The sequence below is a fragment of the Girardinichthys multiradiatus genome, chromosome 18 (genome assembly GCF_021462225.1).
Source record: "Girardinichthys multiradiatus isolate DD_20200921_A chromosome 18, DD_fGirMul_XY1, whole genome shotgun sequence".
NCBI lineage: Eukaryota > Metazoa > Chordata > Actinopteri > Cyprinodontiformes > Goodeidae > Girardinichthys > Girardinichthys multiradiatus.
The window spans coordinates 51,994,969-52,022,415 of NC_061810.1; the positions used below are offsets into that span (position 1 = coordinate 51,994,969).

Consider the following 27,447-nt stretch of genomic DNA (forward strand, 5'->3'; position numbering starts at 1 on the left):
TAACCTGCGATTTCTGAGGCTGGTGACTCGGATGAGCTTATCGTCCGCAGCAGAGGTGACTCTTGGTCTTCCTTTCCTGGGGCGGTCCTCATGTGAGCCAGTTTCTCTGTAGCGCTTGATGGTTTTTCCGACTGCACTTGGGGACACTTTCAAAGTTTTCCCAATTGTTCAGACTGACTGACCTTCATTTCTTAAAGTAATGATGGCCACTCGTTTTTCTTTACTTAGCTGCTTTTTTCTTGCCATAATACAAATTCTAACAGTCTATTCAGTAGGACTATCAGCTGTGTACTGTATCCACCTCCTGCACAACACAAGTGATGGTTCCAACCCCATTTATAAGGCTTGAAATCCCACTTATTAAACCTGACAGGGCACACCTGTGAAGTGAAAACCATTTCAGGTGACGACCTCTTGAAGCTCATCAACAGAATACCAAGAGTGTGTGGAGCAGTAATCAAAGCAAAAGGTGGCTACTTTGAAGAACCTAGAATATAAGACATATTTTCAGTTGTTTCACAATTTTTTGTTCAATATATAATTCCACATGTGTGTATATATATATAGGCACGTGGAATGTCACCTCGCTGTGGGGGAAGGAGCCTGAGCTTGTGCGGGAGGTCAAGAGATATCGACAAGAAATAGTCAGGCTCACCTCCACGCACAGCGAGAGGGGCTGGACTCCTACCTACTCTGGAGTAGCCCATGGGGAGAGGCGGTGGGCTGGTGTGGTGTGATTGTTGCCCCCCAGCTTAGCCATCTCATGTTGGGGTTTACCCCAGTGGATGAGAGGGTCGCACCCCTGCACCTTCGGGTCGGGGAGAGGTCTCTGACTGTCGTTTCGGCCTACGGGCCAAGCGGCAGTGCAGAGTACCCGGTCTTCTTGGCGTCCCTGTTGGGGGTGCTGCATAGTGCCCCTCATGGGGACTCCGTTATTCTGCTGGGGGCTTCAACGTCCAAGTGGCAAACAATAGAGACACCAGGAGAGGCGTGATTGGGATGAATGGCCTCCCCGATCTGAATCCGAGTGGTGTTTTGTTATTGGACTTCTGTGCCAGTCATGGATTGTCCATAATGAACACCATGTTCAAGCATAAGGGTGTTCATCAGTGCACTTCTTCATCAGTACACTTGGCACCAGGAAAACCTTGGCACCAGGAAACCCACAAGTACCGGGTACTCCCTTAGAGACAGGGTGAGGAGCTTGGCCATCCGAGAGGAGCCAGTTGAGGTGGCTCAGGCATCTATACCGGATGCCTCCTGGACGCCTTCCTTGGGAGGTGTTCCAGGCACGTCCCACCGGGAGGAGGCCCAGGGGACGGCCCAGGACACGCTGGAGGAACTATGTCTCTTTAAAATTACATATTGTAATAATTGGTTTAACATCTAAAAATGTAAGTGAAAGTTTGATGTGGTCTAAGAAGCAGTTAGCTTATTAAGTGTAATATGTATCTACTCATTGCTGATATTGGAGGTGCATTGTCTGTCCACCAGTGTCCCTTTAGCCTCCATGGTGATTAACCACACCACTGGCCAACAGGTGGGGCAGTCACTGTTGCTTTTAATGCTTTGGGTTTTATCTCAGATATTCATCACAGCACCAGGACAAAAGGTTTGCCCATCACTTTGTTGTCTGTGGAAGGATGGTAGCTTCCAGCACTACATTGGTAGTGCACAGACAGCACGGCGCTGGCACAGATGGCAAAAGTACTGTCTTTTTCTTAAGTAGAAGTACAGTTACCTGTGTACAAAAATGGCTGTTGAATGTGAAAGTACTGATTGAATTGTTTTAGTTTAGTAAAATTCAAAAAGTACAGGTTCTGAAATGTACTTAAGTACAAAATTAAACATTAAAAATGATTTTTGCCTTGAATGATACAAAATAACATTTGAAAACTCAAAAGAAAAAAAACAAAACATTTCTAGACACTGTTACTCCCATCAGTCACCACGAGGACAAGTTATTTACGTACAATAAAATAAAAATTATACTCAGAATCATCACAGTTCCTAAATACTAACCAACAATTACTTTCTTACATGTTTAGTACATATCAAATCATGACACACGTTAAATAACATTGTGACCAATATAAACACAGCATATATAAAGTTTACAAATGGAAAATGTCATGGGTTATCACATTTACATGGTACTCAAATAACCTAGAGACATTGAACGCAGCTCATTCCCTACTGTAACCAAATGGAAAAAATATGATCCTCTTCACAGCTGCAATTTACACTTATAAACAAAAAGTTCAAAATTTGATTTAACACAAATCATCATATTTTGACGTGAGTCCTTTAGAAACTTATGCCCAATTTGAAGGCGGCAGTAAGATGCAGCAAACCCGCAGTAAGCACACCCTTTACCTTCTTGTGTGACACTCAAAACAAAGTCTGCACCGAGCATTAGTTCTGCTCCACTGAGTTTTAAACTAAATGCGTCAACTTAAAGGACCATTACAAATGTTAGTAGAAATATACAAGGAGCATTGTATCAATTCACTGTCAGTAACAGACACACAAAATAGGTTAGTTTCCTCACAACCTGCATTACGAACTCTTCACTGCTTTCTTATCTATTAATGTAGTGATGTTGAAAACACTTTAGTCTCCTTTTATGCTTGACTGGTTGACTCTTCAGTATGTATCTAAATTTCTCTGCTTGATCTCTGATCTTTCAGAAAACTTCAGAAACAGCTGCCTTCATTGTTGTCCAGCTGAGGTTAGCAAAGGACATTTAGCTGCTCCTTTAGTCCCTAACTCTTGGTTTTACTTTGCTTAATGTAATATATGATCATATGTTTGAATTTACATTATCTCGTAGCCAGTTTTATCATCTTTTAGTATTCTGTATATTTATGTTATAAAGAAGACATCGGTGCTGAATGGTGCTGCACATATGGCCAAATGTCTTCTGGAGAAATGTTTTATGGTCAGAACTAGTTTTGGGCTGGTTAAAGTAGGCTAGTGGACTGACCTTCTTAAAGCCTCCACCTCCACCCATAAACAATTGTGGAGTATGCAATCAAATTAGCTTTTCATGATCTCTTGTCTGAATTTGCACATTTTTAATCTGTTAAGAACATTTGGAGTAATGAAGGTGAGGCTAGAGTAACTGTCAAGCAGGGTGATGGTAGAATCATGCGGTGGGACTGTTTAGCTGCTGGTTGTATCAATGCATTGCACAGAACGGTGGAAACAAAGGAGGAATCAGGACCATCTTCACCTTCTTTAACGTTTGCCTTAAATGTGTGGCTCAGGGGTTTGCAACCTGAGGCTTCGAACCTCTTTGGACCTTCCACAATGGTTCTTAGTAACTTTGGCTAAAAATGATGAAGAACCAACCAATGTATTTAAAAAATTTATAGACATAACAAATTTCATGGAATAATTGCATTTGGTTGGAAACTGTATAATGTTTCTACATTAATTTCCACAAACATCATATAAAGAAAATCTATCCATCGTCTTTTTGCAAATATTTTACATATTTTTTATTTTAAACCCTTAAAATAGAAATAAAATAATGGTTGTTTGAAAATGTTATCAAAAATTATAAGTTGTCTTTTTTGTAAAAGGTCATGTAACATTAGCAGCTCTAAACAAGTTTTATTAGCTGGACTAAGGGCAAAAATGCTTCTTTGCATTGCCAAGTTGCAGACCCCTGGGCTAGATGGTTGAAACAGAAAGAGTTGGGTCATCCAACAGGCTATAATCTAAAACACACTTCAGAACTGGTTTTGGACTGCATAGCACAGCCCTATAAAAATATTTCTGGTATAATTAACAGTCAAGTCCATGCCCAGAAACCAACCAGCTTAAATAAACTCTAAGAATGCTGACAAGAAGAGTGATTCAGTATCCAGCCAGAGATTTGGTAAAAGCTTAAAAAAGCATGTGGTTGGGATACAACTTGCTGAGGATCATTTAATCAAATACTAGTGGGGATGTATGAATATATTGGATATCCATGGAAAACGATTAATATGAATTATTAAAAGCACCAAAAACTGTTTTAGATTCCTTACAAAGAGAAGGGGGGTTTAAACATCTTACTGCAATAGTAAATACTGGAAACCTGATTGGAGTTTCCTGGTAAAACACGAACAAAGCAGAGCTGATTAGATGAGAAACAACAGAGGATCAGATGTGAAGATGTGTTAGAGCTCATAAAAAACTGCTAGGTCCTTGTGATGTTTGTTCTCCAGTTTATAAAACACTACTGATCCAATCATTGTAAATAACGGAACTTCATTTATATTTTACAAAAAGAAAAAACAGCAGGTTGAACATAAAAACTGGGGATGTACATCGGCATTAACATCGGTATCGGGGGGGTGGCCATGTGGTATCTGTTTGGTCATGTGACAGTGATGCAGTGATGCAGCGCAGGATTGTGGGAGCAGAGAAGCAATGTCAGCTGTGTGGTGTTTCACGGTGTAGACAGGGTAGGGAATTATGTATAATAGAGGTAAATTTTGATAATCGGCCATAACAGCAACATTAATTGCTTTTAAATCTAGAGAACAGGTGTTGCTGCAGGTGCCAAGGATGCAGCAGACTCAGGAGGGTTTGGACAAATTAGAAAGACCTCTTCACTGGCCATTTTTAAATCACCCCTCAAGACTTAAGAACAGCAATCACATGCAGGACATGAGAAATGCAGACAGGGATGCAATAAAGAAACATTTTCAATGATTGTCATAAAATTCAATGCAATGAGAGTAATAAAATGTTAATGAAGAGGTGGGTGGGAGAGAGAGTGGGAGGGAGGAAGGAAGAAAGCCATCTCTGATGGGCCCACATAATTACTGGTTGATTAAAAGAAGACTTGTTTACTGGTTGAACTGGGCGGAATTAATTGGGTTAACTGGCCATCCTTGTTTAATTTTGGTAAAATGAAAGCGTTTCTTTAAATGTCAGCTGACTGTCCATCAGATGAAATGAAAACAGCTTATGGAGCTACCCTCCTGCTGGGATTTAAGTTAACCTGTAGAAGCCTGTTTGTTTTCAAGGTGAAATAACAAAGAAAGATAAAAACATTCATGTGGTTACAGACCAGCATATAACATGAAATAAAGCGGACATTTCTTCTCAGTTTGTTTGGATTTACAAAAATACAGTGATTTGAAAAGTTTAGAACAACCGATTTTTAATGTCTTCATTTATCAGCCAGTGCTAGGTGGACTTACCGTCATGTTTTAGGGTTCAGTTCTGCTTCAGCTTAAATTTCTGTTATAGATGGTCTCACATTTTCTTCAAGCATCCTCTCATACACGGTAATATTAATAGTGAATAACTATATGATGGTGAGCTGGACAGGTCCTGCTGCAGCAAAGCTTCTTCTAACCATGACACTTCCACCTCCATGCTTTACCTTTAGTATGGGGTTCCTTTCCTGAAAGGCTTTCTTTTCGATCTGTTCTGGTGTCCAAATCATTACATTTGAGACCCATCTTACCAAAGAACAGTTTTCAAGGGGTTCTGGTCTTTGTCTATCTTCTCTCACAAACTTTGCTCTACTCTTTGTGCATTTCATATGCAAACATTTTCTCTTACATTTTATTTATGCAGCAACCATGCAGAGTACTATATAAGAAATTCCCCAGCCAAATTTTTACTTGATCGGGTATTCTTCAATTTCTTCTTGGGAAATCTAAAAACCTGACTTCCAAGTACCAAAAAACACATCATATATCCAGAGAAGCCATGCTCACTGCAGATGGAAAGTTACTTTGAGACAGATGTGCCTCTGCACTAAAAATATTGTGAAATTTGAATAATACATTTAAGGTCTCATTGCACCGCTTTAAACTTGGTGAAGTTTTGAAGCATATTTTGAAAAACAACTTTTGGACCTGTTTGCTATGAACATATTAAAATCTTCAATTCAACAGGAAAATAGGAAAAACAAATTGTATTTTATGGCAGCAGTTAAAGAAAATTTTGAAACTGTGAGTCAGAGCTTTTCCAGAATCGTAAATCGGAATTGGCCAATCTGGAGGAAACAGTTGGTTAACCTAGGAGCAGTTTGAGCTGCACACCAACACACACTCTCACACGCAGATAACTTGGAGCAGCTTTCGTTTTCCAGGCTAGCGGATAACAGCAGCAAGATGTTTAGTATTCAGAGAGGAGGGATGAACCCAGACTCTCAGCTGAAACTCTCGCCCTGTGTGTGTGTGTTTAAAACTGTTGTTCATGCATAAACTCTCTGATCCTCACCCCTTCTCATCCAGCAGCCCCGGTCTGTGTGTGAATGCATGATTTATTAAGCATGCAGGCAGTTTTACTCACCCAAATCAAACTCATGGAGTTGTCAGTTCTCCTGCCCTGAAAGAGAAAAGCAAATCTAATTAGTACAAAAAACAGTTATTTATTTTTTTGATTTGCTAAATAAATTGTTGACTGTAAATCTATTTGTTCTTGAACATTTTCAGTAAAGCTGTACACAAACACATGTTCTGCACATGCATTTCACCTGAAGATGTTACTGTTACTGATCCCTTCAATATCAAATTTAATCTGGTACAACACCCAGCCAAACAGGTCAATGAAGAACCTGTTATCTCTACAGTAGCTATAGAACATCAATAAAGGCTTCACAAGCCAATATTTCTGCACATCATTTAGTGTCAGTTAACACAGCCCACAGAGAGGTGGGTGGTGAAAATGAAATTCTCTTCTTTGGTTTTGTCAGAAGAGACCACTTTCATCCCTTCAGAGCATCATCTATTTAAGCTGCAATAATTGTGCCTATTTTTTCTTTCATGCCAAGGGTCATGCACACAGTTTACAGCCTTTGCCAGGATACGTTAGATGTAAATAATGGGAGCATGCAACCTAAGAAAGCGTGAAAATTTGAATGTCTCGCTGGGTTTCAGGAGCTGATGAGATCCCGCTTTGCCAAGGCCTCAGCCACTCATTTAACTGCTTGTCTGTCCGGTTCTCCTCTCACTGAGATGTGCCCGAAATAACAACGAGCCTCTCCTAACAAGAAAGGACTGTACAGATTAGATTATTGATCAGGGTTTTTCTGGAGCGCTGAGCCTGATCTGAAACCAGTGCCAACACTGATGCAATTATTAGCATCTAACAAGTATCCAGATCCCGGAAAAAAACAGCTGTAGTAAATAGGAAATCTTATTTTTAGAAGCTGGAATTGCCTTTGCAATGAGGCTGAAAGATTAACCAGAAGGCTCTGACTTGAGAAATTACAAGAATGTTGTCCAAATGATAAGGCTGCAGAGAACAAACTATTCAAAAACCTCCTCCCTGAAACAAAGCTTTACACACCAGACTGAAAGGTCTTGAACTTCCAACTTCTGACCCACAAAATAATGACAGCAGAGATTTTTTACCCTGACATTCACTGATGGAAAGCATTATACACACCATAATGACACGAACACTCAGAATGACTATCATGAGCTGCCTTCATGTCAGTCATGCCTTCAGCACAGGTGAAGCTGTGAAAGCCTCCATTCACTCTATCAACATAATTAGCAGATGGATTACCAATGAAGACCGGCAGATGCGCCTGACATCAGTGCCTTTCATAGCTACCCCCAAATAAACATCTTCACTTTGTATTAAATCAGCCCCATATACAGGACATGGTTGAATATTGCAGCTGAAAGAACACTTTTCTGGATTATCAACAATCTCAAGATTAGAGTTTCAGCTTCAGAGAAGAAACCTTCAGGACATCCAAGAGTGCCCAGCAAGCAAAAAAGTCCTCACCTCCTGTGGAGTGTGCTGCAGGATTGTGCTGCCACCAGTGCAGAGCTTGTAAACTATGACATCAGGTCATTTGTAGTTGACTGAACAGGGATCATGTATAGGAGCATTAATTTTAAAGGAAAATATGCTTTATACTAGCGTCTAGCTCTCCATCTAATTTCCATCTGCAGTCCCTGATACACAAAAAACTATACAAAGCATATATGCAGTTACAATCATGAAATTGTACATTACTGTATTGCTACAGACTCCTATTCCTAAAACCCATGACCCACCCAACTTTCCTTACAATATGTGCCTAATGTCACAATGGGTGTGAGTACATGTACAAAAAAGGCAAGACAAGTTTATTTTTAACACATTTCAGTAGCAAGACAATTCAAAGTGCTGCACATGAAAAAAAGAAAAAGAGACATAATAGGAAAAGTAGATTACAGTGGCATAATGTTAATTAAATAATTAACGAACACAAATAATTAAAGAGAATAAAAATTTATAATTAAAATGATGAGATGATAATAAAAAAAGATGAATAAAAAATTTATGATAAAATGATTGATAAGAAAATGAAAGTTGGACTGAAAACTTTAATAATGTTTAGATGGCCCAGTCAAAGGCCACTCTAAACAAATAAGTTTTTAATCTAGATTTAAAGCAACTTAGGATTTCGGTGCTTTTCCAGTTTTCTGGGAGTTTATTCCAGATTAGTGGAGCATAAGAACTAAAAGCTGCTTCTCCATGTTTGGTTCTGGTTCTGGTTCTGCAGAGTAGATTTGAGCCAGAAGACCTGAGAGGTCTGGGTGGTTGATACACTGACAACAAGTCTGTAATGTATTTTAGTGCTAAGCCATTCAGTGATTTATAGACTAACAGAAGTATTTTAAAGTCTATTCTCTGAACTACAGGGAGCCAGTGTAGGGACTTTAGAACCGGGCCAATGTGCTCCACCTTCTTAGTTCTAGTGAGGACGCGGGCAGCAGCGTTCTGGATCAACTGCATCTGTCTGATCCAATTTTTATTAAAAAGACTTTCAGACAATGGCTTTATGAGAAGAAGACAGCAAATAAGTTACTTTTGTCCAACGTCAGAAGATCAGAAAAGCTCCAGGACCTGACAGTGTCCCTCTCCTGCCTGAGAGCCTTCTGCACTCAGACATTCACTAGTCTCTGGAGCTGTGTGAGGTCTCCTCCTGCTCCACCATCATCCCGATCCTGAGGAAACCCACCGTTATGTGGTTAAATGACTAAAGGCCTGTCATCCTGACATTTGTGGTCATGAATTTCTTTGAGCGACTGATGTTGAAGCATTTGAAAGACATCACAGTACCCCTGCTGGACACCCTGCAATTTTCTTACCTGGCAAAAAGGTTGCCAGATGATGGAGTACTTGGGTCTAAACTTTATTCTGCAACACCTTGACCACCCATGAAAGAACACCAGGATCCTGTTTGTGGACCTCAGCGTGTTTACAGTCAAAACTGGTTCAAGGAAGGAACGCTAGTGCACTGGTAACAGGCTCATTGACGCCTGGCTGATGCAGTCTAGTCTAACCGCTGAGCTACCGCAGTAGCTCAAATTTCTGAGAAAGTTAATGCCACAAACTTGTCCCTGTTTCTGAGAGCAAAAGCTTCCTGCTTGCAGACCTTCCATGAAAGCTAATCATGTGCAGTCTCTTTTATGGTACAGGCATGTACCTTGATATTAACAGCAGGAACAGTCTGCTGTAGGTCCTGCGATGATATTATGGGTTTTTTGCTGACTTCTTTTAGCATTCTGCGGTCTGCTTTGAGGGTGAACTTACTAATGCCAAACTTTGGCATGCTGGCAGTTGTTTAGAATATTCTTCACCATAGTCATAATGTTATGTCTGATTGGTCTAGACGACAATAGTACTTATATGTACTGTATGAATTTGCTGGAAAATGCTAAAAAACGGTGCTCAATAAGTATACTTTTGTGACTTAGACCTTATTATAGGGGCTGCATGGTGGCACAGTTGGTAGCACTGTAGCACAGCAAGAAGGTCCTGGGTTCGACTCCCGGCCGAGGGTCTTTCTGCATGGAGTTTGCATGTTCTCCCCTTGCATGCATGGGTTCTCTCCGGGTACTCCGACTTCTTCCCACAGGTTAATTGGTTTCTCTAAATTGCCCTTAGGTGTATGAATGAGTGTATGCATGGTCGTTTGTGTGTTCCCCTGCAACGGACTGGCGACATGTCCAGGGTGGACCCCACCTCTCGCCCATAGACTGCTGGAGCAACAGCTCCCCCGCGACCCACTATGGAAGAAGCGGCATAGAAAATAACTGACTGACCTTATAATGGCTCAAATAGTCACTCCCTGATGGATATAATTTTAAGGCATGCTGCCACTGATATCTCAGAACGGTTAGCCATCAACAACCCCGATAATTTTATGAAGTTAAATGCTCATGGTGCACAGTGATAAAATAAAACTGGATTAACTGGGGACCAGTTATTTTAGCATTTCCATAGTTTTTCCTCAGCACCTCCAACATGTTTAATTTGTTTTTTTCTGTTTACCAATGTAAATAGGAAGGGTCTCTGTGGTATGAACCTTGTTTTTCATACCTCAGTCCCTTAGGTGTGTCTCTGTCTGTAAGAAATGATTCTACTAATCATAATCCACAGTGTTAATCATAGCTGGGAGCAAACATCATTTGCTGAACTGAAAATTCCTGGCTGCTACTCAAACTGCATAAATTCCCGTCCTGTTAACATACTGTGGACGACGGCCAAAAGCTAAAATGACTGACATGAGGTGGAATAAACTGGCAGAGAGGCAGATGTTTCAAAATATTAGCTGCAGATAAAGATTTACATTTGAATGTGTTCATTTGATCTGCTTCTGAGATTCTCTGTTATGATTTTCAAGCAAATGTTCTGTTCAAAGTGTTTAAAAATTCACCAACAAAAACAACTCACAAAGACCAAGAAAATGTTGAATTTGACAACAAATGCAGAGGAAGACATGAATATTATCAAGTAGGAACAAACAAATGTATCTCCTAAATGCCTAGATTTTGTTGTAGCTCTTTAATATTTGTCTTGAAAAGCAGACCAAGCAATAATTCAGACATTTATACATAAGCTTCCCAGATTCATACTTCTGGGACTTTAATTTATTCAGACATGTTCTGCAGTGCACAGAAAAGTGTGACTGTTCTATACCTGAATTATCATCTATACCCACTTACCCATGCAACCATGGAAGGTTGGTGCCTATCTCGAGTGTTCATTGAGTACACCCTGGACAAGTTGCCAGTCCATCACAGGACAACAACAACCAACTCTGGACCAACAACCATGCATACACTCATACCTTTAAACGATTTAGAGAGACCAAATACCCTCAAAGATAATGGGAGGAAACTGGGGAAAACATGCAAACTTCATGCATGCAAACCCCAGGCTGCGATTTAAACCCTGGACCTTGACTAGTTGGTTCATTAATTGAATAGAAGGTGATTATAATGAATGAAAATGTGATGCAGGTGGTTTGACAAGGTTAGGTATAACCACCTCCTGAAATCCTGACAATCCTACAGAGAAACCCAGAAGGCTGTGATATATATTTAGATTTATGGGCCTGAATTAATTGCAGTGGGCTGATGCAGATTCTGGAAAGATTAGTCAGAACAAAAAATAGACTAGAAACAAGTTTTGGCACTGCCCCGGAACATCAATACACAGGATCTAGATTGGGGAGAATTAGGCTGTTTTGCCTGCAGGAATCCAATGCAAAAAAGGTCAGTGATCAACATTAGATGGTAGCAAGACAAAGATAACCTTGAAAATATGATGGAGAAATATTCCAGCGGAGCTGGGAGCAAAGGATGGATGTTTGGAGCTGTCAGTACCAGACACTGGAGCAGTAAACACATCAGTCATCTACTGCAACTTCATGCTGTTGATGACCCAACATAATTTCATCCATTGTGCTCTGGAGCTAATTACACACTGTGTGGGTCCCCAGCCAAGAGCACAACAGCCCCAAAATATCCATCCATCCATCCATCCTTGCGAGTTTTGGGTCTTCCTCAGGGTCTCCCCCAAGTCGGATGTCCCCTGAAAACTTCCAGGGGGAGGTGCCCAGGATCAGATGCTAGAACCACCTCAGCTGACTTATTTCAATAAGGAATATGATAAGCAAATAAAAGAATAACACAGCAAGTTCAAGGAATATAAAATGACAGCAAAGATCACACAGTAACTGTCAAGTCTATTTTTACTTTTAAAACATAACAGTTCTGGACCGGTTGGAGATCACTAAAAATTATTTTGCTCATGCACTTTTTCTAAAACAATGTTAGACTGTTAGGGAGACTTTGTTCTCCTTTGTGTGTGTTATGTCAGTATTCATCCTCCAGATGGTGTTGTGAGCAAGCTGGCTGGGTGAGGTTCCCGGGTGTTTCCAATCTGGCCTAATTTCTGGAGGTTTAAGAGGAGTCTGCAGCCAGCACTTCAGTGCCAGAGTGTTATCCACCAGCGGTAATCTCCAGCCTCCCTAGCTCTGTTCTCAGTTCCTGTGTAGGACTCTGCTTACCTGATCTGTGCTCCTTTCAGGAGATCTGCTCACTGGACTCAGCTCCCAACCCGTCCTTGGTTCCTCCGACTCCATGTCCAAGCCTCAAGATAATTCTCAGTCCTGGCTGGCAGTGGTCTGTCCCCTCCTTCTAATACCCTCCACGGTCGAACCCTGCTCACCCTCCAGCGCTCCTGTTCCCTGAAGACTCTGGTGAAGCTGACCGCTGACATTAAACAGATAACTGTTGCCTGGGTTCAGAATCCCTGGTTCTGAACCCAGTCTCCGGTGAGGACCCCACTCGTTCCCTCCTGGCGGTGCTGCTTCCCTAAACCTCTAAGTCAGCTCAAGTTTTCACTTCACAAGATACTTATCACCAGTCAAACCATTTGGCTCTCCTTAGATGTGCCGTGGCTCCTGCCATACCGTCTTCCAGTGCCTGAAGATCTTCACTTGAGAATTGAGTCTATAAATCTCATAAAACGTTACCTGCCTCCTGAATGTTATCTGGATGTTGGTCCGAGCTCTCTGTAAAACGATGACACGGACATGATGATGTTCTCCGATTTGACCACTGATGATTTGTTTAGCTGCATGTCTTCGTTCATCTGCTGGTTAAGTTATGGTTTCCCAACCTCCTGCATGTTTTAGATGTTCTCCTGCTCCAGCTCACATCAGATTCAAAGTGGTAGTTGATCGTGACAGCAGTCTGAAAACACCAAAAACTGCCAGTATTGCCTGATTGTTACTTTTACTATTTTCTCTGTTTCTTCCATGAGTACATAAATATATTCAAAAATATGGTTAATGCAGTTACTATGTGCAGTTTAGAGGTACAAATCACATTTCTTTATGTAACTGGTTTCCTGAAGAATCCTGTTTCAAAATAAGAGAGAAGTATTTGAAATTTCAGTCAACTGTGACTGAATGTTAATGCAGTCACAGTTGACTAAAAGACTGCAAATAAGTTCTAAATACTTTTTTATTGTGATCACATAAATTTAGCACAATATCGTAACAAAATGTTTAGGCCATATCAGCCATCCCTAATCAGGTGTGCCTTGGCAGGGATGCAGAAGCGTGTGCGCTGAGGACCAGGGTTAGGAATCACTGGGGGTGTCTGGAAAACAATGTGAATTATTTTGATAATTGGTAAACATTTGGAGGAGAGATAACACCCTTTCATTTTGGATTTAGCAGGCCCAGACCAAGAAGAAGAAACTTAATTTTTCACATCTCTTGTGTTTAAATTTGTCTTTACAGTAAAGGGTCCTTGGATGACATCCGATGTGAATTGGAGCTTTAACAATTAACTAAATTGAAGCATTTGCTGTCATCTGTAGTAGATAAAGTTTGTCCACAGCTCTGCGATCTAAACCCAGGAAAGGATTTAAAAAACCTAAACTGCAGTGTAGAAAAAATGAGCCAATCAGTTTATCTGAGGTTGAATTACAGTTTCTAATATGTTTTGTATCTGATGTTCCTCACTGCATCAGACAGGATCTTATCACATAAAATGCAGCCATTCATCATATGGCCGCTGTTACATCAGCAGCATCACAGCTCAGATTAATCCCAGGGTTTCTGTACAGGTCAGTGTGTTTGAGGAGGACAGATGAGAGGTTTAACTCAGAACTTTACGGCAGAGCGCCAATGCTGTGTGACTCATTAAAGCACACGGCTTCAGCTGCCATTCAGGACCCTACTAGCTCTACATCTACCCGTCCAAATTCACAGTGCAGTAGTAATGAGAAGACAGAGGAAGTGGTGATAAGGGACAGGTGGGCCGGAAGCCAGATGTTTTCCACACTAGATGCTGGTAGAAGAATTCTTATTTACACATTAGGATACAAACTGACACATCCTGAAAGTGTTTGGAGAAGTGTTGATCTCAAGGTGTAAAAGAGACTGAAGCAAGCAACACCTGCATCAGCATGAGGAACAGTGGATGGTAGGGTTAGGGTTAGGATGGTCTGGAGACACAGCAGGAATAATCAGACACCAGAGGGAGATGGATGGAGGATATTACTGCACTGTAAGGGGGTGGAAATGGCTACAGAGATGAAGGTTCTTTTCTCATATTACAGCTGAACAGTTGGTCAGAATAAAGCATCAAAGCTTTTAAACTGCTCACCATTTCGAGATCTAGGGAATGCTTTTGTTAACTAAGGTTTTCCTGAATCTGTTTGATTCAGGAAAACATGCACAGAGTGAGATGTATGCAGACATGGACACAGTCTGAAATACAATTAGTCACAAAAATTAGAAATTGTATTCCACAAAATCATCTGTGTGATGTTTGTGACAGTATAACTTCGTCTAACCAACCCCCTGAGGGGACAAGACTCATTCTGTGCACCTCTAACAGAGTGCAAGAGAATGGAACGAACCTATTAGCATTAAATTACATCTTCACTCATCTTCTTTACATAAATGATGAGGAATGTGGCCATAATAAAACATTTGTCAGGAACTGATGGCTTCAATACTTTTTGTTTCTGTGTGATAACAAGTGTCAGTCTGGAAATATTCACATTTATTACTTGTCAATAGATTTTGCATTCTTGCCAGGTTATGGATTGTTTCTTATGATAGCTTGTGGGCTTTCTTATGTCATTATCAGCAGAGGTTTGATCATTTTCAACCCAATACATCTTTCTGTCTGGTGTCAGTTAAAATTAGGCAGCCTGAGTATTTTCTTGGAAAAATAATTGATTTCTTTCACAGTCTGACCCTTTGATTAATCAAATGGTGCCCATGTCTGCACCATTAGCCTCTGTGCTAAGACTGCAGTAGGAATCTCATAAGACAGAAAAAATAGCATTTTTTTTACATTCAAAAATAGCATGTGTTTCATTATTTAGAGAGAAATAAATCATTTATTTGGTAAATGGTAAAATGGCCTGAATTTGTATAGCGCTTTATCAAGTCCCCAGAGACCCCAAATCTCTTTACTGTCAACTGCGGTGTAGCAGAGGACCCTGGAATGCAGACAGGCAGGATGCAGAGGTGGTGAGTGAATGATTTAATAAATAAACTTACTTCAGAAGGTGGTGGCAAGAAAACAGACATGGGCAGGCTGGCAAGACAAGCTTGGCATGAGCAAAGGACAAGACATGAACAGAGAGTGAATGATCCAAACTGTTTCCGCGAAGAAAGAACAGAATGAAGGTGTAAAAATGGAGCATGGTACAGGTGGAAAACAAAACTGATTAACATGGTACAAGTGGACTGAATGAGGCTAATTGCAAAACAGAGACAGAGAACAAAACGTGACTAGAGCAGAACAGAAATTCAAGGTTACAAACTAATCAGGAAAACATAAGGTAAAGAACATGAACTAGGACACAAGAAACTAAAGCACAGCCAGGAAAATAATAAACAGAAACAAGATCCAAAACGTAAACTGAAAACAAGAATAACTAGAACCCACACAAAGCCCAAGCACCCTCAAATCATGACATTTACACTACAATCAGTAAATCACCCATTCATACATACATTCACACACCGACACAGATTTATTTTAACCAACCCAGCAGATTACACACCAGTTCATTAATCAAAAATAAAGTTAATATTAAAAAAGTAAGGACACCCCATGATTCAGCAGCTAGTAGAGCCACCTTTAGAAGTAGTAATTCCCAGTAGTTGTTTTTTGTCTGACTTTTTCTGTCTCTTACACTGATGTGAAGAAATTTAGGCTGTCTTTATAACATTTCTTCAGTTACAAAACCAAACCAAACTAGGTCTTTAACTGTCCTGTTAACGACCTATTTCGCTCCAAGCTTCAGCTCTTGGACACACTGTCTCACATTTGACTCTAGGGTACTTTTGTATACAGAGCAATTCATCCTAGACCCTACAAGGTGCCCTGGTCCTGCAGCTATAAAACAAGTCCAAATGATCAGCTTTGAGGGATTTTTTCCATGTAGATGACAGATGCAGACAGCAGGAAATGGTTGAGTGGTTAGAATATTTGCTCTGCTGTTCTAAAAGCATTAGTTTGTACATTTTAAACTAATATTTTTAATTCTATTTATTCTATTAATTACTCAACACATTTGCGGCATCATGGTGACACAAAGACCCAAAAACCAGCTCTAGCATAATGCAAGCAGACTGAGGGTATAACTGATCAATACATTGTGATGCAGACTGGAACATAAAATTCAAAGACAGAAACTCCAAAATCAAGAGCCCAAAATGTCCTACATTGATCCTGGACACTGTGCTTATGTTTATATTGTGTTTTTCTTTAATAATTAATGAAAAAATATACTGATTTCAAGACTTATCACCAGGACAGACTGACAGAGGCGGCTTTGAGCTGAATATGTCGTTTGTTTGGTAAAAGTGAGATTTAGAGGTCTAAGAGAAATAATCTCACAGGGATAAAACATGCAAAGGAAACAAAATGAAAAGCATTCATTCAGATGAATAATTGTTGAGGCATGACAGAGAAACAGTGATGGACACGCAGACGGAAGCAGAGACAGGGAGTATTAAAAGAAACAGATAGCAAATTAAGTCTTTCAGCTTGTAACTGACACAAAGTCAAGCTCGGTGGAAACAAGGCAATCAGGGAAAACAGTACCATGATCGACATGATTTACATGAAACGTTGGAGGGGAACACAGGAATATGGATGATATGGATGTAAACACATCAGCGGTGGTAGCAGACCATCATTTTAAAGAAACAGAGATGAAACAATGCTTTTGATGCAGCGGTGCTCATTTTTAATCATATGATGAATAAACGGTCTTTGGTGTGCTGTGGTAGCCTTCCTCTGATGCTTCCTTTTGTGGCTCTGTCCCCTGGCCTGGCGCCGGGCTGTGGTGGGTGGGGGTAGTACCTGCGCTGGGGCAAGTGGCCGGTTGTGCTTGGCCTGGGGCAGTTAGTTGGCCAGCCTGGAGCATGCTTCTCTCTCATGAACGGGGGGGCTGGGGCTGCTGGTGTTTGCCGGATGGTTGGGCCGGCTTGGCAGTGTGCCGCTCGGATTGCTGGTGTGTTGTGGGGGGACTGCTGGGTAGTGTAGAGATGTGGGGGGGTTGCGTCCTCTTTTGAGATGTTTCGTCACTGGCAATCTGATCGGCTGAGCGGTGACAGTAGAGCTGAGCTGGTTCATGTTTCTCCCTAGGCTGTTGTTCCAGTGGCGGCAATGTGGTGTGTTTGTGGGGGCATGGTGGGGGCCAGATGAGTTTGTCCCGTCTTGGTGTCGGGTCGGGGGGTCCGTTGTGAATACGGTGCTCTGTGGTGTGTGCTCTGTTGCGTTTGTGGACTGCGGTGGAGTTGCACAGGGCCCTTGCGTTGCCGTTGCGGCGCGCTGTATGGTGGAGGGCAGGATGTGGCGGGGGTGCTTGGAGTGGGGCTGGGAGTGCAGCTTTCACTGTGTGGATGTGTCTTCATCAGCTTTTCTGCCGTGGAGCTCGTCTCAGGGCTGTGCCCCTGCGGGTAGGGTATTCATGGCATTTGGGCTTGGGGGCATGTTTTCAAAATCTGTGTCCTGGTCGGGGGTGGCCCTGTGGGGAGATTCATGTTGGGGTTTATGGGCGGCAGAGGGCCCATGGGTTGAGATCAGAATTCATTGGGGGGTTGGGACTGCTTTGTCCTGGGACAGCTCTGGTTGGTAGGCTTGTTTGGACCAGGTAGGCCTCTCTTTTGTTTGTGTCTCCCTCTCCAGTTGGGGATGGGGGTCACTGGGAGTTGGGGTCAGTGCGGGGGGTTGGGGTCTGGGCTGGGGTCGTTCAGGTTTGGGTGGTGCTGGCAATAGTCTGGGCTGGTGCTGGGGTGGCCTGCCTGTCTCCACCGCGGAATGAAGGGAACCACCTCCAGGGTCTGGGGGCCGGTTGCCCCTCTGGGGATATCGATACCTGGAGCTGGGAGTATAGTGTATGTATGGGGAGTGGGGGGGGGTTGTGCTAGTTCCAGTGGTGGTCCTCCTGGGGTCCCCATGCTCTGGGGGGCCTTTGGATGTCTGTGGACCAGATCCCCTCAGAGAAACCTTATATACACAAGCGCGCTTAGACCCATGGGTGTTTGGATTCAGGTGTTAGATAGATACACAGATGTTCTATGTTGAGCTGCAGTTTCCATTAAATACATCTCGCATTCATTAGTAACGTGCACTTTTTGATAACTTTGTTGTTATATATGTTGCTGCAGGTGTGGAAGCAGTTTTCTAGGGTGTTATCTTGTATTCTCTTCATCCCTGTTTCTCTCCTCTATTCTATTCACCTTTTCTCCCTCTTTCCTTTTTGAGTGCCTTGTTGCTGAAAAGCGCTTTATAAATAAACTTGACTTGACTTTTGCCCCACCTCTCTTCATAACAATTGAAATAATCCCAAAGCAGTTTCTAATAAGTATATATATATATCAAGTGGAGCATTGTGTAATGTACATACACGTACGTATGTGTTTGCATTTTTTGCATGCATCTGGTTTATCCTGTGTAACCTTGTTGACCTTGTTTATAGCATTTTAACAGCTTCATGAATTTCATTACTTTATGCAAAACACGATGAAATTTCAAGTAGGTTGTCTCACAAAAAGGTACAGAAAGGCTCTGCGTTGGAACTGCACAATATGTCAGATCAGTCATCACCGCAAATATAACTTTTCTGCAATATAGCAATAGCAAAGAGCAGCTTGGATGCAGTTTTTAATAGAATATTATGCACCGTGCATGCATATTCTCCATGCCATACAATATCTAGCCTGCAGGATGGGCTTTCATTGCCCTCAGTACCCATATTTGATGAATGTAGCGGGGACATTAGGATGAAGGTAAAGAAAGAATAAGAGAGTCAGGAAAAAGCAAGTTAATATTGATTAAAACCCTCATTATGATATTGTGCAGCAGTATTGCAGTTACATGTTTTCCTGATATTGCTGTTCATGTCAGAGAAATTATACTTGTAGACCTGTAAGTTACAGGTTTGCTTCATATAACTGCTCTTTGCTTTCAGACTACAGCTGTTTAGTTACTGTTGGACATGTGTTGCATATTGTCCTGCACATAACTCTCCACTTCTACAGAAAAAGATCAGAGCTACAATTCTTTCATAGTCAGCCTCATCAAAGGTGATGATGACTCAGAGTAGAGACAGTGGACACAGGACTTCATGGAGTGGTGCCAACAGAAACACTTCCTGATGAACAGGGGTACAACCACAGACCTGGTGGTGGAATTTCGCGGGTACAGACCCACCACTCTGATACCGGTGGAGATACTGGGAATTATTGAGATTATGGACTCTTATAAGTACCTCGGTGTTCACTTGAATAATAAACTGGACTGAGTTAAATACAGGAAGGGTCAGAGCAGACTCTACCGGCTGGGAAGACTGAGCTCTTTTGGAGTGCAGAAGGCGCTCCTGAAGACCTTTTTTACTCTGTAGTGACATCTTCTATGGGGAAGTTAGTTGGAGGAACAGCTTATCTACAGCTAATAGGAAGTGGTTAGATACGCTCATCAGGGAGGGCAGCTCTTACTAATTTTACTAACATGTTTCTTTTGACTTGAATTAATATTAAACTTTTGGTGCGGTGCAGCCTGAGTCCTAAAGGGAATGAACGGAGGAAGCTAAAGATTAGGTTGATGACAAGGAGGCCTTCCAACCTCAAAGACATTGGAGCTCATTATCAAGGATCAGGAGTCAAAATACCAGTGGAAACATGCAAAGAGCTTCTAAGTTATAATAAGAAGGGTTTGATTGGTGAAAGTCCAATCAACAGGGTAGAAGTAATTTTCATGCCATTTTAAAATAAAATGTACATAAAAAGAATTTATGCTCCTTTTAATAAGCCTTTAGGGAGATGTCTGTCTCATATCCTATCAAAAAGAATGTCTCGGTAAAATGATAGTAGTTGTAAATCTAAATCTGCCAGGGGTATGAATAATTGTGGGCCTAAATGCACAAATATTGCAAAAAAACTTTTTTTATTTCAGATAAATGCTGTTTCATTTATGCATTATTATATTATAGGCTGCAAATGCTTTCAAAGGTCTTTTTTATATGCAGTTATTTCTGTAAGATAAGCTACAAAAATGTAGTAACAAGCCAACAATAGTATTACATTATTGCCTGAGAAACTTTATTACATTTAAAATGGGTGAAATTTTTGGATTACTGGTTGCTACGCTAAGTATGTAGAGACGTTGCACACGGACTGAGCTCTGAGTTTCAGAGTGAAATGCTTTCAAAGTCCTAACTCTTCTTTTCAGATTTATGTTAACATGAAAAATAACAAAAAGCTGAGATCGTTGGTTCAGGTAGATTTAACTCTTCCTTCCTTCACCTGAAATAAACTCTGGTATGAGTTTGTCTTGTCAGGTTTGTATATTCCAGGTGGTATCCCAGCTGGCGCCTTGTTCATCAGGATGTCGTAACTCCATGTACTGTTCACCCTCTCGCTTACAGGTCACAGCACCTACATGGGTGAAAAGTCTTCACTCAGCAGATTTATTATGCATGCAAATTTTTATCTGATCAGCAAAATCATTTAATATGCATGCTGTTTACAGCCAAGTTAAAGAAAAGTGGAATGTAAATTCTAGAATTTCATGTATGAGAACAGAATAAAATGGATTTAACAGGTTCTAAAATTGTGATTTACAAAAACTTTCCATTAGAATTATTAGGAAGAGTGGTACCAATGTGCTGCTAGTCAAAGCTACTGCATTAACTGTCATATCCACAGTGGCTGTGTGCAGTTTTTGTGTGTGTGTCTCTGCTGCAGGGTGTGACTGACAGGTGCTGCTGCACAGGGGCTCCTAATCCAAGTACAGGTCCTTCTCAAAATATTAGCATATTTTGATAAAGTTCATTATTTTCCATAATGTAATGATGAAAATTTAACATTCATATATTTTAGATTCATTGCACACTAACTGAAATATTTCAGGTCTTTTATTGTCTTAATACGGATGATTTTGGCATACAGCTCATGAAAACCCAAAATTCCTATCTCACAAAATTAGCATATCATTAAAAGGGTCTCTAAACGAGCTATGAACCTAATCATCTGAATCAACGAGTTAACTCTAAACACCTGCAAAAGATTCCTGAGGCCTTTAAAACTCCCAGCCTGGTTCATCACTCAAAACCCCAATCATGGGTAAGACTGCCGACCTGACTGCTGTCCAGAAGGCCACTATTGACACCCTCAAGCAAGAGGGTAAGACACAGAAAGAAATTTGTGAACGAATAGGCTGTTCCCAGAGTGCTGTATCAAGGCACCTCAGTGGGAAGTCTGTGGGAAGGAAAAAGTGTGGCAGAAAACGCTGCACAATGAGAAGAGGTGACCGGACCCTGAGGAAGATTGTGGAGAAGGGCCGATTCCAGACCTTGGGGGACCTGCGGAAGCAGTGGACTGAGTCTGGAGTAGAAACATCCAGAGCCACCGTGCACATGCATGTGCAGGAAATGGGCTACAGGTGCCGCAATCCCCAGGTCAAGCCACTTTTGAACCAGAAACAGCAGCAGAAGCGCCTGACCTGGGCTACAGAGAAGCAGCACTGGACTGTTGCTCAGTGGTCCAAAGTACTTTTTTGGGATGAAAGCAAATTCTACATGTCATTCAGAAATCAAGGTGCCAGAGTCTGGAGGAAGACTGGGGAGAAGGAAATGCCAAAATGCCAGAAGTCCAGTGTCAAGTACCCACAGTCAGTGATGGTCTGGGGAGCCGTGTCAGCTGCTGGTGTTGGTCCACTGTGTTTTATCAAGGGCAGGGTCAATGCAGCTAGCTATCAGGAGATTTTGGAGCACTTCATGCTTCCATCTGCTGAAAAGCTTTATGGAGATGAAGATTTCATTTTTCAGCACGACCTGGCACCTGCTCACAGTGCCAAAACCACTGGTAAATGGTTTACTGACCATGGTATCATTGTGCTCAATTGGCCTGCCAACTCTCCTGACCTGAACCCCATAGAGAATCTGTGGGATATTGTGAAGAGAACGTTGAGAGGCTCAAGACCCAACACTCTGGATGAGCTAAAGGCCGCTATCGAAGCATCCTGGGCCTCCATAAGACCTCAGCAGTGCCACAGGCTGATTGCCTCCATGCCACGCCGCATTGAAGCAGTCATTTCTGCCAAAGGATTCCCGACCAAGTATTGAGTGCATAACTGTACATGATTATTTGAAGGTTGACGTTTTTTGTATTAAAAACACTTTTCTTTTATTGGTCGGATGAAATATGCTAATTTTGTGAGATAGGAATTTTGGGTTTTCATGAGCTGTATGCCAAAATCATCCGTATTAAGACAATAAAAGACCTGAAATATTTCAGTTAGTGTGCAATGAATCTAAAATATATGAATGTTAAATTTTCATCATTACATTATGGAAAATAATGAACTTTATCACAATATGCTAATATTTTTAGAAGGACCTGTATAATCAACTGGACTTTACAAGGAGCTGGAACCTGGAAGGAGTTGTCAGCTTGTTTTCTCTGCCAGCATGGTAAACTGACCATGTGATGTGTTTCTGCATTCATTCTAAAGCCTGCTCTGATCACATTGTTTTGTCCTGCCTTGCAAATCTGGTCCTGTGTGACAACACTCTTGTGTTCCTAAGTTCCTGTTCTCTGTATAATGCTCACACGAGCATGGAAACCATACCCCACCGATCCAGCCGTGAGGCTCTTTTCCACTCCTACTCATGCTCAAGCACAACAGAGCAACTCCAGGATTGCACAGAAGGAACAAAAGAACAAAAGTGCTCCATTCCACATTATCGGCCAGTCTCAGTCACTGTGGGAAAGACTTACCTCCCCCAAAAAGCCTCAATCACCCACCATCAGTAAGTCAACCTCAGATCCTCTCTGCACCCATCTCTATTTCCTTCTGGAGCCTCAGTAACCTCTACCCTCTCCTTCCTCAGTGAAGATCCAGATCCCTTCAGCATTTCCAGTCCGGGCTCAAACCCCAACTGCTTGCATAATCAATAAACTGTTAAAACGCTGTCCTGTCCTCATGGTTGTGTCACTTCCAGAGTTAAGTAAATTCAACATTATGTTGTTAACAGCTTTTATAACCCCATACTAACATCAGCAAATATCTTCAGAGAAGCAACTGTTGCTGCTCATCAGTCTGGGCAGGTTTGCAAAGCCATTTTCCAACTATGAAAAGGGAACATCCCACCAAATTCACTCAAAGGTCAGGTTGTGCAATGCTCAGAGTCAAAGAGCCACATGTCAGACTGTAGAGGACTCAGTTAGCAGGTTCATGAGAAAATGACTCAACAGCTTTAAATTGTTTGGAAGGGCTGAAGAAGAAAGTCTCTTTGTACTAAAACCATAGGCAGCTCGACATGCGCAGCCCAACAGACATCGCAGTTCTGACGTCACCTGGGATTATAAACCCTCGGAAAATAAACTTTCATTGCTATTTCTAGCATGTCTCACGGGACGACAGAACAGAGGCGCATATCTGGAGCAACAGAAACTCGCAGGCGAGTTACTTTTTACCTCCACACAGCCATTCCTCCCTATTCACTCCTCTGTCCCAGTTTTATTACTGGAGTTTTTCCACTACGTTCCCACCTGAGAGTTTTATAAATCCTTTTTTCAACCATCTACCAGCTGAGTGATTTATCTGTCAAAATAAGGACAACGTTCTCACACCTTCAGTGAAGCGGTTGATTAAACAGTGACAATTTGCATAGTTTTGGTTAATAATTATCACGTATTAATGATAATGAACTAATTATAATTATTAAGGGCTTTGAGCCCATAATCACAACACAAGAAGAGATCTCTGATTTCTATATGTAAGTAATGACTTTTGGTTCACAAATTATCCTTCTGAATAATTTTTTTTAATTATAATTTTTGATAAATACTAATCAATCATAATCCTTACATTATTGGCGTCCCTGGGTGGCCATTATTTTGAACAGCTTGCACTGTACATATATGAGAATGAATAAACTACAACTGCACATTATTGATGCACCGAGTGATAATCTTAAAATCAGCTGTCCCTGGTCACAGTAGGACTCAAACCATCAGAGTTCTAACATCACATGTCACTGATTATATTTAACAGAACATTATAACTCGTGACATTCTCGTAAAATAGTGCTTCTTTGTTCTCTTTGTGTCTCTGCTCTGTTCTTTCTCTCAAACCCCCAGTCGGTCGTGGCAGATGGCCGCTCACACTGAGCCTGGTTCTGGTTCTGCTGGAGGTTTCTTCCTGTTAAAAGGGAGTTTTTCCTCTCCACTGTCGCTACATGCATGCTCAGTATGAGGGATTGCTGCAAAGTCAACGCCAGTGACTGTCCACTGTCTCTACATGCTCATCCAGGAGGAGTGAATGCTGCAAGTCACTGACTGGATGCAATCTGCTGGGTTTCCTTAGACAGAAAAACTTTTTATCCAATTTGAATAACTGAATCTGACTGCACTGTTCAATGGTTAGGATTAATTGGAATGTATGAACCTGACTGTTGTGAAGTGCCTTGAGACAACATGTGTTGTGAATTGGCGCTATATAAATAAAACTGAATTGAATTGAATTCCTGGAGTTCACAATTTTAGAATTTTGTCACAGATAATAACTCCAATAATATCTTCATGCAAGTAATAATCGACTCCGCTACATAGGCAAAATTTTAGATGTTTTGACTGAGTCTGGTGTCTTCTGTGCAAGCAATAGCTTGAGACTTGATTTAACTTCACAGTTAACCTCACTGTCCAGACAGTTTGCTGCACATCTGTATCCAGAGGCTGTGTTTTGTGTAAGACCACAATTTGAAACTGAATTAACTTTGCAGTTAATTTTAGGATCTGACCTAAGAATTATGAATCATGTATTCATTCAGGAACTTTAAAGTTTGTTTTATGTTTTGAAAGAACGGGATTTATCGCCAGATGAAATTCCGAATTTAATCTAATCCACCTTGCCGTAAAGCGGGGTGTATCAAAGCCAAATTTATTCCCTTCCTTTTTCCTTTGCATTTTAAAGCATAACCCACCCTGTCGTATACGGAGGTAAAGAGTCACTAGAATTGCTAAATATGCTAAAATCATAACATATCCCTAGAGAAAAGAGTAGCATTGTAACACTTAGAGCATAGTGTTGTCATAAGTCACAGGTTGAACGGTCAACCTGTGCACCCATTTTACACTCATACAAATGTTTCTAATATATGTATAGTCAAAGATACATATATAGCTGGACATACATTTGTTAGATGTGTGTTGTTGTTGCTTTTAGAAATCTCTTAACTTTGTTTTGTAGTGTGCCAGAATAATGGAGTCACACTGTTATGAACTCTGTATACACAGAAATGCAAAAGATTGTTGTTACTGATCTCATCATGTCTCCAGATGAGCGTGATGCTTTAAATCAGTTTGACATCGCCGCATGTGATGAGAGGATTCAGGAGTTAGTTAACTTCATTAAGTATCTGACTAGAGATGCTCTGATTGCAGTTGTTCTTTGTCAGCTTACATTGTTGTATCAGCAGGAAGCACAACTTGGAGCTCAAAGATATATTCAAGTTACAGACTGCCCATCAGATGGCTCTTCAAAGAGAGAATGCTGTGAAACTTGAGGTCTCAAAAGCTGAAGAAAGGACAGAGAAAGCTGAAGCAGAGTATGAGGACTTCAAGGCTCATGCTGTCATGAAAGCAGCATCCCAAAAGGGGGAACAGGCCTGAGCTGCACACCTCTCCTTTCTGACTCAGAGGAGATGCACATGGTTCTCAGGTGACTCAATCCAACCTGACCCACCACCACATGCACGAGTCCATTCATTAGAAAACTCTCATTTAATTAATGAGAAAACTCCTTTTCTTCCCCAGAGGTTAGATTATGATCTTCCACCATTTCATGAACTTAACCAGCTTGACTTCTCAGATGGACATGGTCCACCTTGGGAGCATGGTTTTCATTTTAAGCAGCTTGAGTCCCTTGCTAAGGACATAGAGGTATTTGTTCCAGGTAGTCAGGAGTCAAATATTGATGCTTATCTGCTTGAGGTTGAACATTGTCTTCTTGACTTGTGTTTCCTTCTTCTCATGAGAAGCTGAGGCTTATTTGGAAAACAACAGCTAAAAGTGTTCCTGTGTTCATAAAAACCCTTCCTCCAGAAATTAGTGACAGCTATCCAGCTCTCTGCCAGGCTCTTAGAGAGGAGTACTAGACAGTATTTCCACTGTTTGAAGACTGCTTACCTTCAGGGATGTTATGCTCCAGGTCTTGAAGAAGACCACACCTTTTTAAAATATCTTTTGTTGCAGCACTAGAGGCCTTTCTTTTTTATAGCCTCTGCACATGCGCTTAACTCCTACACCACCAGCAACATGCCCAATAGTCGACTATTCTAATTATTTTTTCGATTAGTCGACTAATCACAATAATTTTTTTTGATATTCATCATTGCTTTGTGACTGAAACTGACACTTGGGTCACTACAATTTTCAATTGTAGCTAGATTGATCCAATGCAAGCAGACGTCCCAATGCTGCGCATTTTAGAATGCACATATACCCATCATCTCTCTACCTCTACTCCATCCAAAAAAAAAAAAAATTAATCTCAGTTAAATTAACTTTTTGGCAAAACCAAATGAAGGAGTTGTTAATCTCTCAATGAAACTTTATTTACCCTTCACAAGCTGGCAACCTTGCTACAGGCAGAGCTGTAGGGTGCTTGCATTTCAGATGCTCATGCTTTGTTGTGGTGCTCCCTTGATACAACAGCTGTGTGTTGCAAAGTCTGCATTGGACCTCTTTCCCAGCTTTAATTTGTACACAATCCTCCCAATCGTTTGAAAGCTCGGGCCTCACTTTTTTTCTCGCTTCTTTTGAATCTTCTTCAGTGTTAACCGCAGTCTTCCACTGTTCCACCATTATTAAATTTTTTTAGACATGCAAGCTTCTTCTTCTGCTTCTTTTTCTACTTCTTCTAGGCAATTGATCCACTGGAACAATACGCAGGTAGGTTCTGGTCTTTAAATGATGTTTGGTTGGTACAAAGAGGCCAAGAAAATACCCTCCTCCCAGTTTACCGCCACCCCAGCCTAAACACCTTTAAAAGGGAACATGTGATGCTTTTAAATCCTTCCTTTTCACCCTTAAACCATCCGGTTGTGGTTTATATAAAGTAGAACCTCAATGCCTTGGTCTGAACTCTA

The 27,447-nt window shown here is 41.2% G+C and overlaps 1 protein-coding gene across 6 annotated transcripts in view; it reads right to left on the reverse strand.

The window, feature by feature from the left end:
* Nucleotides 1-27,447, reverse strand: part of LOC124883813 (sodium/calcium exchanger 2-like) — a 238,931-nt gene that overhangs the window by 170,939 nt on the left and 40,545 nt on the right. For 5 of the 6 annotated variants that reach the window (XM_047391167.1, XM_047391164.1, XM_047391170.1 and 2 more), the window contains one exon: nucleotides 6,307-6,342. The gene's annotated coding sequence lies outside the window, so the exon portion shown is untranslated. Of the gene's footprint in view, nucleotides 1-6,306; nucleotides 6,343-20,599; nucleotides 20,710-27,447 lie in introns of those variants that run through there. The other variant, XM_047391169.1, reaches the window with a different exon arrangement.